Source organism: Mesoplodon bidens (genome assembly GCF_964165515.1).
Source record: "Mesoplodon bidens genome assembly, chromosome: 10".
In the NCBI taxonomy this organism is placed as follows: domain Eukaryota; kingdom Metazoa; phylum Chordata; class Mammalia; order Artiodactyla; family Ziphiidae; genus Mesoplodon; species Mesoplodon bidens.
Window position 1 is genome coordinate 49429451 of NC_138172.1, and position 18870 is coordinate 49448320.

At 42.3% G+C, this 18870-nt stretch overlaps 1 protein-coding gene across 2 annotated transcripts in view; it reads right to left on the minus strand.

Moving 5' to 3' along the window:
* Positions 1 to 3720, minus strand: part of LRRFIP2 (LRR binding FLII interacting protein 2) — a 121866-nt gene extending 118146 nt beyond the window's left edge. For both annotated transcript variants that reach the window (XM_081245806.1, XM_081245807.1), the window contains exon 1: positions 3455 to 3720. The gene's annotated coding sequence lies outside the window, so the exon portion shown is untranslated. The remainder of the gene's footprint in view (positions 1 to 3454) is intronic.
* Between the last annotated feature and the right edge of the window lie 15150 nt (positions 3721 to 18870).

The window sequence follows — 18870 nt, forward strand, 5'->3', positions numbered from 1 at the left end:
CTAAACATAGGTGATTATATATGCAAGAGAAAATTTGGAGAGAGATACACAGGAAACCATTAAGAGTGGTTGCTTGGATTATGTAGTCGGCGTAGGGGGTGGGGGAAGAAGGTTAGAAGTTTATTGTGGAAAGAAAACTTCCTTTTCACCATATAACATTTTCTTTTTAAATGTTTAGCAATTTTAAAAAGTCCCACAGACATCTACTGAACCCATGAAGTGAGCACTCCCCTTCTACGGATGCCATTTCTTCCCTCTTCTTCTTTTTTTTAAAAATTAATTAATTAATTAATTTATGGCTGCATTGGGTTTGCGCATGGGCTTAGTTGCTCTGCGGCATGTGGGATCTTCCCAGATCAGGGATTGAACCCATGTTCCCTGCATTGGCAGGCAGATTCTTAAGCACTGCACCACCAAGGAAGTCCCTTCCCTCTTCTTAACCACCTGTACTCTTATCTACTGCTCTCCCCACCACTAGACCAAAACAGAAGCATACATATGGAGCAAATCTTAGAGCTTCTACAAGAAATGGAATTCTCTCTCCATTCCCCAACCAAAATAAAGAAAGATATAATAGGATAAGTGAAAAAGTATTAGCATACAATAAACCCAGTTTTTAGCCCAGTGTTTGATTCCTTTTAAGTGTGGCTTAATTTATTGTAGGCCAAAAAGTTTTTAAAGTGAAAGCACAATATGCAACACACAGAAAATCATTTCTAACGGTATCCTATCTATTACCTTAAAGGAAAGAATGGAGAAAAAGCCAAAGTTATTTTACTCACAGGGTAAATTTTGCTCAATTCCTTCCTTCTGAAGTTTTAAAAGTTGAGTTTTGAACGCTGGTCATAAAGTCTTTATTTGCAAACTGGATAAGGTGGTACATTTTTCCTGTTAAAGGACCATCTCTCCGTTCAGATTCTCCAGAGAGAAAGCAACCACCTAAAAGGAAAAGGCTATGAAATGGTCTCTACTTTGTAGGTGCAATGGAAAGTGCTTCTATGCTGAGGACAGAAGAACTGTATTTCCTCTAAAATGATCCTCATCGACATTCCCAACACGCTATAGGGAGTTTTTTTATATATATATATATTATCATCAATTCTGTTCCTCTTCAAACTAGGAGCAGGGTAAACAATTCACAAACAGCTTTGCCAGAAACTGCTCCCTCTCTCTCATTTCTAGTAAAGATCAGTTTTTGGTTTTGTTTTGAGAGAAAAAGACTCTACTTTGCCAAATATATTCCCCATATCACTTTTTTCCTTCTTTGTGGAGACGCTTAAATCCTGACCTAAGAAGGCTTCTCTTGCATATCTACGAATCAGGACTGGCAGTTCAGGCGGTTTCCACAAGGGATTTTCCAAAAGGGAATAGCTGTTCACTGGAAACTGAAACTCTTAAGTCACTATTAGCTGGACACAAATCAAAAGCAACATTAGGGAACACTCTGAATATAAGAATGGATATCCAAGGAAATAAGATGCGGAAATTTAGTCAAAGAATTAAAGGAATTTAGTAAGCAAGACCAACAGGGTAAACTTACCATTACGTTACAACTGATAACTAACTGAAGTTCCTTATAAATCAAAATCAAGGTAAAATAAGCTGACTTCCAAAAAGAAGAAAAAGAAAAGAAGGCTAAGAGTATCAAGAACGCTGTGATTCAGTCATTTTGCTTAGCAACACTTTAAAAGCCAAATGATCAAATTACACTTCTGCAAATAAAAAGTTATTTCTAGTTTAAAATGAATTCATTCCAATAATGAATCACCACTTCAATACACACTTTCTTCTCTATCAGAACTTAAATATGAGCTCAGTATAGTCTCATTGCACATTTTTTTAAGGGCAGATTCCCCCAATTAGGTAAGGCCTTTCACTCAAGACTCTTCTGTGTACCGCAGATTCTTTCAGTGAAGTTTTTCCTGCCTTAAAGATGCAGCTCTCCTTTTCACCGATACTTATTTTGTTTCTAGACACTTACCTTCCTTTATTTATCTTCCCACATTTGGCAAAAAAAAAAAGAAAGTGGGTAAAATCACAACAATCCACTTAGGAGCTAACAAACTATCCTAAATCCAAAGCTTCTGCAAAAGTTCACTTTTTATTTCCTTACCATACTTCATGACAATAAATATGCAGCAACAAACCTAACAAAGCATCAATACAACACCTCCTATGAGCAAAGGCATCTAATGAAACAGGCAGTAACAAACCTCTAGCTTTCCTCTATTCCAAGTTTAAGATCCATATCAATGATTCACAAAGCGAGTGACCTAACTTCCTAAATGAATCACACCTTCCGAAATTCTTATTCTACATGAGTATAATACCGGGTCATCATCTCTACATGTGTTAAACAGAGCATGATGTTTGTTAAACAGGGTTAATTCTGCAAGACCTTCAAACCACAGCAAACGTCAAGTCCCTGCCAACTAACCCTTACCTGCAACACTTTGCCTTTTCCAACAATTGCACCTCTTCATACAGAAGCATCCCGCAAATAAAACATTTTACCTTGAAACAATGTTATTTTAAACACTGATTAAGAACTGATCCATCCACACCCTGCTCTCCATCTCTGTGGTTCCATTACTGTATCCACATTCTCTTCCCATTGTGATGCCATAAAAAAGTAACGGGCACTGTTATCCTTACATATTTTCTTTTAATCAATGAACCTACGCTGCAGCTTTTCTTTTTAGGGCAGAAATGCTGAGTCATTAAATGGAAACTCAAAGAAAATACGCTACAAAGAGTTACAGTTTAGGATGCAATATTCCCCTGGCCAGGTCTCCGCAGCCTTATATTTGTATCTCCCACGGTGGAAAAAGTAGAGCAAACACTTGCACTTTTCCGTCCCCTCGAAGAAAGAAAAAGACACGGGTTTCCTTAGGTCCTCCGGCTTCCTGCGGGATATCCACGGGCACGAGAAGCAGGCCTGGCTGGAGCTAAATAGCTTAACAATCTGGGTGTGAATAACACCTCGCATTAGTCAAGCATTAACCCTGACACTCCTAACAAGCGCCTGTTACGCCCGCGCTTCAGTTCGGGTCAAGGAGGAAGAAAAAAAAATCCCACAAAAGCGCTACGCCCTCCACCGGCCTGACACCCTTCCCCGGGGTGGCCGGACGGGTACAGAACCGAGGGAGTGCCGCGTCCGGGGAGCAGGAGAAGGAGCCCCGAGCACTCGAAGCGGAGAGACAGCGGCCCGAATTCATTTCTCCCACAATGGGAGTAACGCCGTCCCCGCTCGCGGACCGAGGCTGCGCGTTCGAGACCCGGCGCGAAGCCCGAGAACGCCGCAGGCAGGGGGCAACCTCGACCCCGGGGGCCGCCTGGGGGCCCGGCCCCCAGCAGGAGTCCGCGGCGGCGCGGACCGCGCCGGGCTGCAGAGGCCGAGAAGGCGGCCCCGCTCTCCGCTCCCCTCCAGGCCGGCGGGAGGAGCGGCCCTTACCTGTCTCCGGGCGCAGGCTATGGCTGCGACGCCGCCCGGGAAGGGCCGGGCGCAGCTCGCCGGCCGGGAGCCCGCCGGGGCGAGGGGCGAAGGGCGAGGGGCGCGGGGGGGGGACTCGGTCCTGGGTCCCCGGCCAAGCGGGCCGGGATGGATGCGGCGGCTCCCGGCGCCGGCAGCCGGTCGGTCAGTCACGCCGATGTCCCTCGGCGCCGCGGCTGAGACAGCAGGAACCGGCCCCCAGCAGGAGCCGCAGCCCGAGCGGCGGGCGGCGGAGGCGGAGGCGGGGCGGGGCCAGTATCTACGACCCGCTCACCCGGAAGCAGTTGTGGTCGCGGTGGCGCGCGCTGCGGGATGGGCTTGTCCCTCAGCGGCAGGCTGCGCACCGCCTGTGGGGAAGAGGTTTGGGACCACGGGTAAGGTGGAGTCCCGGGCGGCCTACCGAGGTGGCTCCTCCGGGCCCGCGGGGGGCCCACCCAACCCCTCCGCCCCCAGGACCGGGTCCGGGAATGTAAATTGATGCGCGTGCCCGTTCGAGGCAGCCCCTGCCCTGGTCACCTCCAAACTGTCCGGCCTAGTGGGCTTGGATGAGTGGGCCCGGGTGGCAGTTCTAACGGTAGGAACGAAGGTGGGTGGGTGTGGTCGAAATGCTGAAAGCCTTATTTCCAAAATGAATGATTTTGAAATGATTTCCGTAGAAGAATGCTGGGGGCGAGGGGGGAAGAATACAGAGTCCGTTAAATATCTGATGGACACGGACCTGTCCTTCATTCCGGAAGTATCTCTCGAGATCCACCAGGTTCAAGGCCCTGGAGAAAGACCAGGGTCCTGCGCTTTGGGAAGCTCATCTTCTAGTAGAGTAGACGGATTTAAGCAAACAAGGCAATGACAGATTGCGATGCGGCTCCGCAGGAAATACACAAAGGTGATGAGAGATTTTGTGGGCGAGACCTCTGGCAGGATGGGATGGTTGGAGAAGACCTCTAGAGGGAAGTCGTAGTTGAGCAGCCTCCTGGGAAGAAGGCACGAAATACACTTCGACACCACTTTACATCCAGGGACTGTAGGTTCCAGAACCCCCTGAATAAGCCCACAATTCCATGTTAAGAACCTGGCTCTAATGCCTTCCAAGGGCTGTTTCTTTGCTGCCCACCCCTGCGATTTCAGAAGGCTTGCTCTCCCTTTCGAGTTCATGAGGGCTGGAGTATGGCACTGCGAGGGAGACATGAATTAGGGAACTTTGGTCTCTAGGCAGTGAGACATCAACAGGTGGCTTCACCACAGGAGAATCGTCATACCATCAGCCTTGAAAGACAAAATCTCTAACCTCGCACTTTCTCTTTCCATGTCACTATTTTTCTCAGACCTGTGAGCAAACACTGAAACTATGGTTTTCACCTGGGATCAAGAGGGGCTTAATATTCCAAGAAGATCATACTATGTTATGATCTGAATAAAAGGATTAATGACATATTTTTGCTAAATCAGTTAAAGATAAAATAAAAAGCAGACTTTCAAGAGAGAACCTATTCAGGTACCTGAATAATACCAATAAATCCAATAATGTTTATTAAATATTAGTTTAAGTTTATTTAACTGCATAATTAATGGAAAGATTGGGTAATATTAGGATTAGATGCTCTTGCTTTTTAAAATTTTACTCCTTAGCCACTTGTTTTGGCTCATAGCAAACTAACAGAGAAAGAAAGGTTTTGCCATATCTTCTGGGAAAACTGGAAGCTCACGCTTACTGACTACCTACTATTTGCACAGCATTGTACTAAGCTATTAAGTATATTATCCCTTTCAGTACTAGGACCAACCTTGAGATATGGGGATTATTATACCCATTTTAGTAACAAAGACATTGAGATTCAGAGCAATTATGACTTGCCTAAGGTAACAAAACTAGTAGCTGAGAGTCAGAATTTGAAACTCTAGTCTTTCTGGCCCTAATTCCCTTTTTACTTTATGCTATATTGCTGTACTTTAATATTTAAAAAGGAAATATAAATGAAGTGTACGGCCAAGCAAATTTCTATATTGCTCTTATAATTTTATTATGAGAGTATACTTTAAGGTAGAGTGGTATGAGGCAATTTTGGAACTTCTCTGTATTTTTACTTCTCCCACTATAGGATATTTGCCATCTGTTGCCAAAAAAACTATTCCACTTGTTTTAAAGGCCACAATGGGGACTTCACTGGTGGTCCAGTGGCTAAGACTCTGCACTCCCAATGCAGGGGGCCTGGGTTCGATCCCTGGTCAGGGAACTAGATCCCACATGCAGCAACTAAAGATCCTGCATGCCGCAACTAAGACCTGGCGCATCCAAATAAATAAATATTAAAAAAAAGTTCATGGGCTTTCCTGTTGGCATAGTGGTTGAGAGTCCGCCTGCCGATGCAGGGGACACGGGTTCGTGCCCCGGTCCGGGAAGATCCCACATGCCGCGGAGCGGCTAGGCCCGTGAGCCATGGCCGCTGAGCCTGCGCGTCTGGAGCCTGTGCTCCACAATGGGAGAGGCCACAACAGTGAGAGGCCCGTGTACCGAAAAAAAAAAAAAAAGTTCATGATGGCATGTGTCTTTTGAAGGCTCCCAAGAATGTTATAAAGTATGACACTAACGTTTTGTCATTACAAGGGGATCCTGACTAAATGCATCACTCTGAACTGTTTCCCAACAGTCTTTCCCTGCACATTCTTTCTGCCAAAAATATGTGTTCCCAAATCTTTATGGAATAATTCTGACATGTGAATGCCCCCAGGTCTGTGTGGGCTGTCTGCTCTAGGGACATATTAATAGATGAAGGAAAAATTTGAAAGTGTTTATACGGTTTTGAGCAATGAGGTAGTAGGATTTGTACATTTTTGTTCATTTCATATCAGATCCTTCACATTTTTCTTTGATGATGTCAAGAAATACAAATTTTCCTTTCTCAAGAGCAAACACTCATTTTTGTGGCTTTCACAAAATTGACTTTTGCAAACACAATACTATGTTTCACTCTACACACATCTCTGGAAAACATTAGTTCAAACATTAAAAATAGGATGCGGGCTTCCCTGGTGGTGCAGTGGTTGAGAGTCCGCCTGCCGACGCAGGGGACACGGGTTCGTGCCCCAGTCCGGGAAGATCCCACATGCCGCGGAGCAGCTAGGCCCGTGAGCCATGGCTGCTGAGCCTGTGCTCCGCAACGGGAGAGGCCACAACAGTGATAGGCCCACGTACCACAAAAAAAAAAAAAAAAAAAAAAAAAAAATAGGATGCTACTTTTCAGAGCCCAGTATTTTTATTAGTAAAGTGTATATGTAGCACACTTTGGAAGAATTTTTAAAATTTTGGTTAACTCCTTACAAACCTATGAAAACCTAGCAAAGCAACAGTCTGTGACTGCTGACTATGTATATTTGCTTTAAGTTCTCTTTCCAAACATTATTTCTTATCTAGATTTCCTATTTTTTCTTGCTTTCCTATTTTTGGGGGTGGGGGAGGGGAATAACTATAGACTCACAAGAAGTTACAAAAATAGTACAGACAAGTCCTGTGTACTCTTTACCCAGTTTCCCCCATTGGCAGCATCTTACATAACCTATAATACATTATTAAAACTAAGAAATTGACATCTTGCTATCTTTAGATTTTTAGTTTCTTTTTGTGTTTCATCATATCAGAAAATTACCACTTTGCAACAATTCATTTCTGTTTTATCTGGCTCTTCTCCCTTTCCTTAATTAGCAGATGACAGTATCAATAAGCTTGCCACAATACTCATCTGGAATTACAAGTTTACTAAAAAATTCTGTGGGTCAACACACTTAAAAGTGATTTATTTGTAAGATTTTTGTTTTTTCTGCTTATATTGTTCCATGTCTTCCTGCCCTAATAAACCTATAAATTTATACAACCTGCGTATGTGTGTGTTTTAATACATCCTCTGACCACTGAAATGTTTTCAAAGAGATTGCTATTAAAGTAAAAGAATGCAAAGGTCCTCATTTGATTGGGAAAAGAAAAAAGTTTGTAAACATCTAACTATCCGAATGAGAATGCTGTGGTCTGTTGGTTTGGAAGCCAGATCTCACTTACGGCTAATTCTAGCTCCATATGGATTCTCCTAGCCAGAGCAGCTCATCCTTTACTCCACCAGAGAGCAAACAAAGGAAAGAGAAGAAGTGTAAGTTACTTTCTTCAGACTTAGTGATGAGGAAAGTTTGATGAGAAGGGAGAATTTGGAAATTCGTGTAGGTATCACTTATGTATAAATGCCTAATCACAGATAATCAAGTGATGGCTCTTCTGCATTGTATATACATTGTAAATGAGTAATCAAACATTCTTCATATTACAGCTCATTTAGCAAACTTACTCATCTACTGTATACCAGGCCCCCAGTTAGGCGCTAGTAACATAGGAACACAACAGGATCTTTTTTTTTTTTTTCCCGGTACGCGGGCCTCTCACTGTTGTGGCCTCTCCCGTTGTGGAGCACAGGCTCCGGACGCGCAGGCCCAGCGGCCATGGCTCACAGGCCCAGCCGCTCCGCGGCATGTGGGATCTTCCTGGACCGGGGCACGAACCCGTGTCCCCTGCATCGGCAGGCGGACTCTCAACCACTGCGCCACAAGGGAAGCCCAGGATCTATTTTTTTAAGTGAGTATTATGCTCTTACTATGTGCCAAGATACTTCCTAGATTCTAGGGATTCAAGGAGAAGTTAAAAAGAAAGCTGTGTTTCCTTCTCTCAGGAAACTTACTGTCTGGTAAGGGAGACAAATGATCACACAAAATTAACTTTATAATCCTAATAGGTATTACTAAGGGTAGGTATGTGGTGCATGAGGGTGAGGTAGGAGAGACAGGCCGCAGGCTGAGCAGCTGTAACTGGTCTGCTGATGCTTTGAGATGGGAAACCAGCAGGAGCATTGGGCCCTGATTGGGTGCATTCTTGTGGATTTCCTGGCCCAGCACATGTGCAGAAGAGGCCCTCAGGCTAGGGGAAGGACAAAAGGAGGGAGAAGATGCCAGCTGGAGTCCATCTTGGCTGAGAGATGCGTGCCCACACCAGGACAAGATATGGAGATGACTGGCCAGAGACAATCTGGAAAACTGCCCCTAATAAGCAATCTAAGCTGCCCCTATTGGGGGCAACTCACTCTGAGCTCACTGTGTGTTCCACACATTTTTTTTTTCACACACACTTTGTTCCTTCCACACGTACTTTGTTTCTAATAAATGTTTTTATCTTTTTCACAATCTTGGTCTCTTTGCTGAATTATTTCTTCAAAGAAAACACAAAGGTCCTTCTTCCAGCTTTTGACCACAGAAATCAAAGGCATCAAAGTGGAACTCAACCTAATTTGAAGTATCAGAAATGACTTCTCCTAGCAAGAGATGGTCTGAGCCAAGATTTAAAACTGCTTCAGAGTGAACTCAGTGCAGAAGTTGGGGAAAAGAAAGGAAGAACATAAAGACCTCATGGTGGGACAAGCAGAGTCTCAGGGACTATGAAGAAATGAGGGAGATAATGTGAGATGAGTCTAGAGAACCAAAGACCCACCATGCAGGGCCTTACAGGCTTCCTAAGGATTCTTATCTTTGTTTTAAAAGCAATGCAAATGAATTGAAGAGGTTTTAGTAGGAATGACATGATCAGACTTTGTGGTTTTAAATGATCACTCTAGCTTCAGTGTAAAGAATCCATTCTTTAAATAAATATGACCTGGGTGTGCACTATAGGTCAAGTACCGGTCTACACACTGAGTACACAGTGGTGGACAAAATGCACAGACTCCCTGTCTTTGAGGATCTTACAGAAAATACATAATAGTACATAAGATGGTGAGAAGTGCTATCAAGAATATTGGAACCCAGGTAAGAATAAGAGGGTAGGGTGCTGTTGCTATTTTATTAGTTTGAACTATATGAAAGTACTGATCTTTTTACATCTTTTTTCTTTTTAATCTCAGGATGATAGTAAGTTTATGTGGTACAGCCTGGTAGGATGACATTAGTGTTATACTGTTCAACATAATATTTGGAAGAGTCAGAGAAGACCTAATGAGGTGATGCAAAGAAAGAGGCAAGCTGTGCACATCTGTGGTGGGGAGAGCATCCCAAGCTAAGGGAAAGCAAGCGCAAAGGCCCTAAAGCAAGAATGTACTTACTGTGTTTGAGGAGCAAAGAGGAGGCCAGTGTGGCTGAAGAGGGATGGTAGTAGGGACCAGAGCATGCTGGGTCTTGTAGACCACGGTAAGAAATTGGCTTTTCCTCTTTGAAAGACGTAAGCTGTTGAGGAGTTTTCAGTAGAGGAGCTACACAATCTGTCATCTTGAAAAGGACGGCTCTGTTACTGGTATACAGAGGGATCACTGTAAAGTCTCTCAACTTTGCTGTATCTTTTAAATTTTTCCTAATAAAATGAGAAGACTTTCCGCTGCTGGATTGTAAATAGACTTTAGGGGGTGAAGGATGAGATCAGGAAGACCAGTATTGCAATAATTCAGATAGTAGTGAAGAGAGTAAGAAGTGGTTAGATTCCAAATATATTTTGAAGATAGAGCCAGTAAGCTTTGCTTATAGCATGGCTGCCAGATGTGACAAAAAAGATAACACTTAAGGTTTAGACTTGAGCCACTGGAAGGATGGGGTTGTAATCTACTGAAATCTGAAACGCAGTCTATTCAAACAGGTTTGGAGGAAAAGACTTTTTGGACAAGGTGAGTTTGTGATGCCTGTCTTAGATGCCATCTAAGCGGAGACATCAAATAGGCAATTGAATATACAAATCAGTAATTCACAGGAAACATCCAGGTAGGAAATACAAATGTATGAATCCACCTAAAAACTAAGATATAAAGATCAGTGCCTTGAGAATTAAATGGAAATACTCAGTTTAGCCTAAAGCCCGTCGTGCTTTTTGTTCTAGGCTAGTTTTGTTTGTAGTTACCGGTTACTTTATATTACCATTCAGAATATTTATATGCACCACTATCTGCTATTCACTTGCATTCTAAAGGGTTTTGTGTTGTTTTTTTTTTTTTTTTTTTTTTTTTTTTGCTGTACGCGGGCCTCTCACTGCTGTGGCCTCTCCCGTTGCGGAGCACAGGCTCCGGACACACAGGCTCCGCGGCCATGGCTCGCGGGCCCAGCCGCTCCGCGGCATGTGGGATCTTCCGGGATAGGGGCACGAACCCGTGTCCCCTGCATCGGCAGGCGGACTCTCAACCACTGCGCCACCAGGGAAGCCCCTAGGGTTTTGTGTTTTAATGTTGGTCTTATCTAAACAGATTATACATTTCTTGAGAAAAGATCTATTTTCTTTTACACACTCCACAATGCCATATCACAAAGACATTTTACAATGCTCATATAATAAATTATTGGAATGTAGAGTTTGTTATCATAAAGCATCAATTTTCTTACAAATATTTAATTTGGACACTTGTAGCTTCGTAAGTTTACACTTACGAAAATAAGAGTAGACTTAGAGTTTTCAATCTTTTGCCCCTCATGCCCATATCACTTTGGATGAGTAAGAGAGAGCCTTCTTGGGGGGAAAAAAAAAAGGCTCAGCTCTCCTCCATATTAGCTTTATACTCAAACTTCACGTGATAGCAAGACAGTTCCCAACAACTTCAAGTGTACCTCCACCCCAGTCCAAGTCCGGCAAGAAAGAGATCCTTCCCAGTAGTCCTGGATTCACTAATTGAACCAACCTGGTTAACTGCCCATCCCTTAACAAATTACTGAGCTAGGAAAATTCTGTGCTGTGATTGGCCAAATATGAGTCATATGCTTCACCTCTGGTTCACCCAAAGAGCATGGACTATAGAAGATGAGTGGTTCCCTGGGAAAAAAAAATGGGTCACTGTCACCAGAATAAGGAACTGGATAGTGATGTCAAAAAACAATGCATTCTACACCTGGTAACTCAAAAGGCCTAAACATTGTTCCTCCCTTAAGCTTTTAAAAGAAGTTAGTGATGCCATGCACTCATGTTGAATCTTTTCCAATTCTGTATGCAATAATTTATTTCTCCATGAATCATTAGGCTGTCATATATTCACTTGTTATTGCTGAGTGAACCTCACCAAAAGTAAATGCGTGGACCTCAAAGTTAACCAGCTGGAAGGGTCAATATTTCAGCACAACACTTTCCAGGATACTCCCACCTAGGTATTGCAGGTAGTTTCTTGTCCTACAATTATTTCCTATTGTCAGTCTCCCTGAAACATATTTATTTGCCCTCAACAGCCTGCAGGCAGGGTGGCTGCTAGCTAAGGTGCCTGGAAAACCACTGTAGAAGCAAGTGACAATGAATCAACCTAAATTCATCTTTTAGAAGGACATTTACATAGTGTAGAATCTTGAAAGCAAAATGTATCTACAGATATGTCTTTTCAGCTTCTTTTCAGGTTCACCGTTTCCATTCCTTTCTATACTAACAGGTTACTTTCACCACAAGATGTTTGACCTAATTTATGTGGCATTTTTAACATTTTAGTTTAAATTTTGCTGCAGTTAATGGATAACTTTGCTATAAAGAGAATGTTGACTCTATCTATTCGCCTGGAATTTGGGGTGGCTCCTCTACTTTGCTGCTTCTCTGGACGCCAAACATAACATTCTCTGTCCTAGGACCTGCTTCAAGTTGGTCATAAGACTGACCGAAAATCAAACCAAATCTAAATGAATGGTTGTTGAAGTTAATCTCACATCCTGGAGCTGTGTGTGCCACGGAATAGCCTGCTTTTATTAACAAGCACAATTCTGATCAGAATCACTGCTCTGTGGTCCTGTTCATCAGAATTTCACGTTTAGAAATTGGATTTGGGTCTGGTTAATTTAAATTTTATTTATTTATTAATTTATTTATTATTATTTTTTGCGGTATGCGGGCCTCTCACTGTTGTGGCCTCTCCCGTTGCGGAGCACAGGCTCTGGATGCGCAGGCTTAGCGGCCATGGCTCACGGGCCCAGCCGCTCCGCGGCACGTGGGATCCTCCCAGACCGGGGCACGAACCCGCGTCCCCCGCATCGGCAGGCGGACTCTCAACCACTGCGCCACCAGGGAAGCACTATTTATTTTTGACTGAGCTGGGTCTTTGTTCTGTGCGTGGGCTTTCTCTGGTTGTGGTGAGCGGGGACTACTCTTCGTTGCGGTGCGCGGGCTTCTCATTGCAGTGACTTCTCTTGTTGCGGAGCACGGGCTCTAGGCGCACGGGCTTCAGTAGTTGTAGCACATGGGCTCAGTAGTTGTGGCTTGCGGGCTCTAGAGTGCAGGCTCAGTAGTTGTGGCGCACGGGCTTAGTTGCTCCGCAGCATGTAGGATCTTCCAAGACCAGGGCTCGAACCCATGTCCCTGCCAATCCCCTGCATTGGCAGGCGATTCTTAACCACTGTGCCACCAGGGAAGCCCAGGTCTGGTTACTTTTAAATTTTCTATTGCAGGAAAAGGTAACATGGGATAGTGTTAACCATGTATTTAAATGTTAAAAGTAGGTTACTGAACAATATGTTCTGGATGATTCCAGTAGTCTTAATATTATACATAGAGAATTACAGGATGAGATACCCAAATGTTAACCTTAAGAAATGGAATTATCAGTAATTTGACTTGATTGTTTACTTTTCAAAATATTCCTAGATGAAATGTACTACATCTGTCTCAGATAAATTAATTTTTAAAGATTTTTTCTTGATTGGACCATTTTTAAAGTCTTTATTGAGTTTGTTACAATATTGCTTCTGTTTTATGTTTTTTTTGTTTTTTTGGCCCAGAGGCACGTGGGATCTTAGCTCCCTGACCAGGGATCAAACCCCCAACCCCTGCATTGGAAGGTAAAGTCTTAACTACTGGACCGCCAGGGAAGTCCCAGATAAATTAATTTTTAAAGAAAAGATAGTTTATAATACCAATACCCCAGAGTCAAAAAGATGCAACAGATACAACTGAAAAATAGATCTAATTATGATTCTCACTGCTCAAAACCATTGTAGATTTTTCTCTTGCTTGGCATACATCATTTATTCTTTCATTTAAAACAAAAAAGCATGTCCTGGATGCTTGGGAGTAAATGAACAATACAAGTGCGGCTCCTGCCCTCCTAGAACTAACTAACTAACTAACTAACTGTCTAGTGGAGATATAACGAGTAAGCTGACAGCAAACCCAGTGTGTCACATTCAATAGCAGTTTCATGCACTCCCCACCAAAATACCCAACCCTCCTTTTACAGAACAAATTCTGGCCTTGGCACATCAGCTGACAAGCATGTTGAACTCTCCCATGGTGCCACTCACTGCTGGTCCATGCTTCAGTCTGAGCCTCATCCCCAATGCTGTCCACACGCTAGTTTTCAATTATTAGAGCAGCGTTCAATTATTTGAGTGTTCACACACATAGATAACAAACTTGTGGTTACCAAAGGGAAAGGAGGGATAATTAGGAGGCTGGGATTAACATATACACATTACTATGTATAAAACAGATAACCAACAAGGACCTAGTGTACAGCACAGGGAACTATACTCAATATTTTGTATTAACCTAGGGCTTCCTTGGTGGCGCAGTGGTTGAGAGTCTGCCTGCTGATGTAGGGGATACGGGTTCGTGTCCCAGTCTGGGAAGATCCCACATGCCGTGGAGCAGCTGGGCCTGTGAGCCATGGCTGCTGAGCCTGTGCGTCCAGAGCCTGTGCCCCACAACGGGAGAGGCCACGATAATGAGAGGCCCGCGTACCGCAAAAAAAAAAAAAAAAAAAAATTTTGTATTAACCTATAAGGGAAAAGAATCTGAAAAAGAATATACATATATAACTGAATCACTGTGCTGAAACTAATACAACATAGTAAATCAACTATACTTCAATTTAAAAAAGAAGAAAAAATTATTCGAGTATTTACTTGCTCTTATTTTATAAAAATGAAAGTACAAATACTAGTTATAGGAAATGTAGATCTTATAAGTGTAGTGTGAATGATGTAAAGATGAAATCCTTAAGTGTGACAGAGGCAGTGACGTCTAGCCTCAACCAGACGATGAGACATTCATGAAATGAAGGCCAGTAGACAGAGTGAAGGAAAGAAGAAAATCAGAGACCAAGCAGAATCTTGGAAATATTCATTGTTCAATGTCATAGCTAAAAGTTTAGCTATGTTTAGAGATTTCAATCTTACTTTTTAGCTCTGTAGGAAAGGATTCCTCCTAAACCAAGGAAGTTTATTGTTTGATTGTTAGATACATTTGCAGGTGTGCTTTACATTTGAAAGTTGGGAACTGCCTTTGGTGGTTCACCACTGCCTACAGAACTTTTCTAAATCATTTATCACATCAGTGATGTTAACATCCACAAGTTTATAGTGATATTAAGAAAAGAAAGAACTTACAAGTTACCTATAAGTTGTTACAGTAAGTTGCTAAATTATACATTAATGGTAATCGGTAAATAAAACATTTATTCTGCCTTTCTTGTACAAATTGTATTTTAGGATAGCCGAAGAGTTGTTAAGGAAAAGTCCTTTTGTATGAAATATTTCCAACCAATAAATGTAAAAGGAATGATTTAAAAAATCATCATTTCGGAGACTCAAAAAAATATATCAGATTTAAATGACAATCATCGATAGCTGCTAAAACCATTAAGTGAAAGATTGATGGATAGAGTTATATGGATGGATTGGGCTTATGACACCTGGACCCACTGATCAATTGTAACATCACTGAGAGTTGAATAACCATACATCTACATGTCCTAAGGTGGTGCAATCGAAAATATACTGCATCACCTATGAGGTATTTTTGCCACTCCCCAAAATATTTTGAGTTTGAATCCAATCAAGCCTGTAAATGTAACTATCAATTTATGGAGAGAAGGGAGAATGAACAATATAGGAAAGTGTCAAACAACACCAAGAAGATGCAATCAGTTAACCCCAGAATGTGTAAAGTTCTACCGGACAAATGAGAGGATTTCTTCAACAAAGAAATTACCTTAATAAATTAAAAGAGATTTAAGACACCTAACAACCAAATACAGTATGTGGATCCTGATTTGACCAATCAATTATAAACAGACGTTTTTGAGACAATGGGGAAATTTGACCAAAGACCGGATATTAGATGATATTAAGGAATTATTATTAATTTAAAGGTTAAAAATTTTGTCAGTGTCATAATGATATTGTGTCACAGCATACAGTGGTTATGTTTTTGAAAACAGTCTTTTGTCTATTATAGACATATAATGAATAATTTAGGGTGAAATTCTATTATCTCCAGGACTGCCATTAAGATACTCTAGAGGGGGCTTCCCTGGTGGTGCAGTGGTTGAGAGTCTGCCTGCTGATGCAGGAGACACGGGTACGAGCCCCGGTCTGGGAGGATCCCACATGCCACGTAGTGACTGGGCCCATGAGCCACGACTACTGAGCCTGCGCGTCTGGAGCCTGTACTCGCAACAAGAGAGGCCGCGATAGTGAGAGGCCCGCGCACCGCGATGAAGAGTGGCCCCTGCTTGCCACAACTAGAGAAAGCCCTCGCACAGAAACGAAGACCCAACATAGCAAAATAAATAAATTAATGAATAAACTCCTACCCCCAACATCTTCTTCGAAAAAAAAAAAAAGATACTCTAGAGGGAAGGGGGGAAATGGCAGGACAGATGAAACAAGATTAGGCAAGGGTTGATAGGTGTTAAAGCTGAGTGATGGGTATATGCTGGAGATGGGATATAATACTATATTCTCTATTTTATGTGTGTGTTTTAAATTTGCCATAATAGGAAGTCAAAATTTAAATCAGTACATACATACATACATATATGAAGGCTTTAGGGCAGCTTACTTCTGCACCTGACTTGTTATCTGGGGAAGAGACTGCGTGAATGAATCCAAACAACTGTAATATTGGGATCCCTGAGCCAGTTAGTATGGATGCACTTGTCTAAATGTGTAATCCTGAGGAAAGGAGCATCTTCCTTTTTGTGGAACCCCTGAGGGGAAATGCACCAGTAACGGCCACAGTGAGGACAAGAAGCTCAATCCAAATCATTTCTTTTGGACGGCCTGTGTATCCACAGGTGATCAAAGGAGTGGTAGCTGAAGCCCTCCTTGACACCTGGGGCTGGGGTCTGAGTTGTGGTGTAATTATCTTAGACTGGGGCATACATAAGAGGTATAAGGACAGTGTGCTCAAATCCTGTGGGCAGCAGTGGATGTTGACAAGATCATTGCTTTCCAAGGGCATAGCTATGGAATGTTCCAGAGTCAGCAGTGACGCCAGGCTCCCAGCTGCTACAGCACTAGGGTAACAACTTCCAGAGCAATCAGCCTTGGTTGTGATGGCTGTGATTCCTAGACACAGGGGAAGGAGTGGAGCGAGAAGGAGAGAAGGGGGGGTCTGGGTTTCCCAACTGATCTAGACGTGTGGGGCTTGCATTGACAAACCAGAGACATCCCTATGGTGAGACACTGTACGTTTGTCAGCTGGTGAGGCAGGATTTACTCATTACCCAGTTCCCGAATTGCATGATTCTATCATTGTATTACATGGAAATGACTCTGACCATGATTTGGTGGCGTGACCAGAGTGCTCCTCCCACTTCCTTGTCTCTTGCATAATCTTGGGCAGGTCGCCGTTCTTTAAATTAGGATAATAATACCTTGCCTTTCTACTTCCAGGGCTGTTGTGAGGATCTTAAGAGATAATATATGGAACTATAATTTTTGTGAACTATAAAATGCTATTCAAATATGTAATTTGATATAAAGGTCAAATATCATTCTGACCTAAAATGACTAGCTGATTTATATCTTTTTTTTTTTTTTTTTTTTGCAGTACGCAGGCCTCTCTCTGTTGTGGCCTCTTCCGTTGTGGAGCACAGGCTCCGGACGCGCAGCTCAGTGGCCATGGCTCACGGGCCCAGCCGCTCCGCGGCATGTGGGATCCTCCCGAACCGGGGCATGAACCCATGTCCCCTGCATCGGCAGGCGGACTCTCAACCACCGTGCCACCAGGGACGCCCCTAGCTGATTTATATCTTAAAGCCCCTTATTTCTTTGATTCTATGCTAGTAATAAATATTTAATTAGTACATTATAAAACTAGATAGTCAAGAAACAACTACAGAGAAATTTAGTGTATAGTATGATCTTTCTGCATTCTCCTATGTTATGTAGGAATTCCTGGAAATAAGAAAATCTTGCCCAGTTAATATTTTATAGTTATATCCTTGAATACATGCCCATCAATTTAGGAGACAAATAAGTTGCTACATATTCCATAAATCATGCTTATTATTTTATAATCCCAATTACATAAATCAGTATTTCTTCTATTCAATAATATATAATCAACTGGGGAACAAGAACAGGGTTGGCAAACTATGGCCCATGGCATAAATCTGGCCACCACCTATTTTTGTACGGCCTGCAAACTAAGAACTGTTTTGACATTTTGAAATTAAAAAAAAAAATTCAAAACGAGAATATTTTATGACACATGAAAATTACATGAAATTCAAATTTCAGTGTCCATTTATTTATTGGAACACAGCTACACCCATTCATTTATGTACTGTCTGGGGCTACAATGGCAGTTGAGGAGCTGTGAGAGGGACCACATACATGGTCCACAAAGCCTAAAATATTTACTATCTGGCTCTTTACAGAAAAGTTTGCCTATTGCCAGAATAGAGGGTTCAAAGGGACAGAAATTTAAAAATTTTGTTATTTTTTTATCTCAGGATAAATAAACCTGGGATATATGGACTCAAATTATGTATATGCAACAGAAGAAATCCACAGTTATGGTTTTAATATACAATGACTGGTTTTGAGTCAATTAAGAAAAAGTTATATAATAAGTAAAATATAAATAAATGGAATGCAATTAAATCCTTAAAATATGTTCTCAATTTGCTCAATGTTGGTAGCAAAGTAAAGAGAATTGGAAGTAGGATATTTATTCTCTAACATACAATAGAAACCGACTTTAGTAAGGGAAAGAGGAAGTTCATTGGAAAGAGGATTCTTGAGCAGTTCCAGAATTGAGGGAAGAGCTAGAGATCATGACCTTTGGAAGGACAGCAGACTGGTAAGCTCCAGGTCACCAGCAGCAAGACACCCTGGATCTGATCTCAGGGCATTTCCACAAGACTTCAGGAGGCTTCTATTTGAATTTTTGGGAGAAATAAATTGATGGGCCCAGTTTATGGCCCTGGAGCCCAGGGAATGGAGCGATGTGCGTGGGAACTCACTGGAATTCCATGGTTGGCATGAAGAAAGAAGAAAGAGGAGGTAAGAAAGAAGGGATGTTTCTTTTTATGGCTGAGTAACATCCCTTCTTTCTTCTTTCTTCATTTATTTGTAATGAGGTGGACAGACCTACAGTCTGTCATACAGAGTGAAGTAAGTCA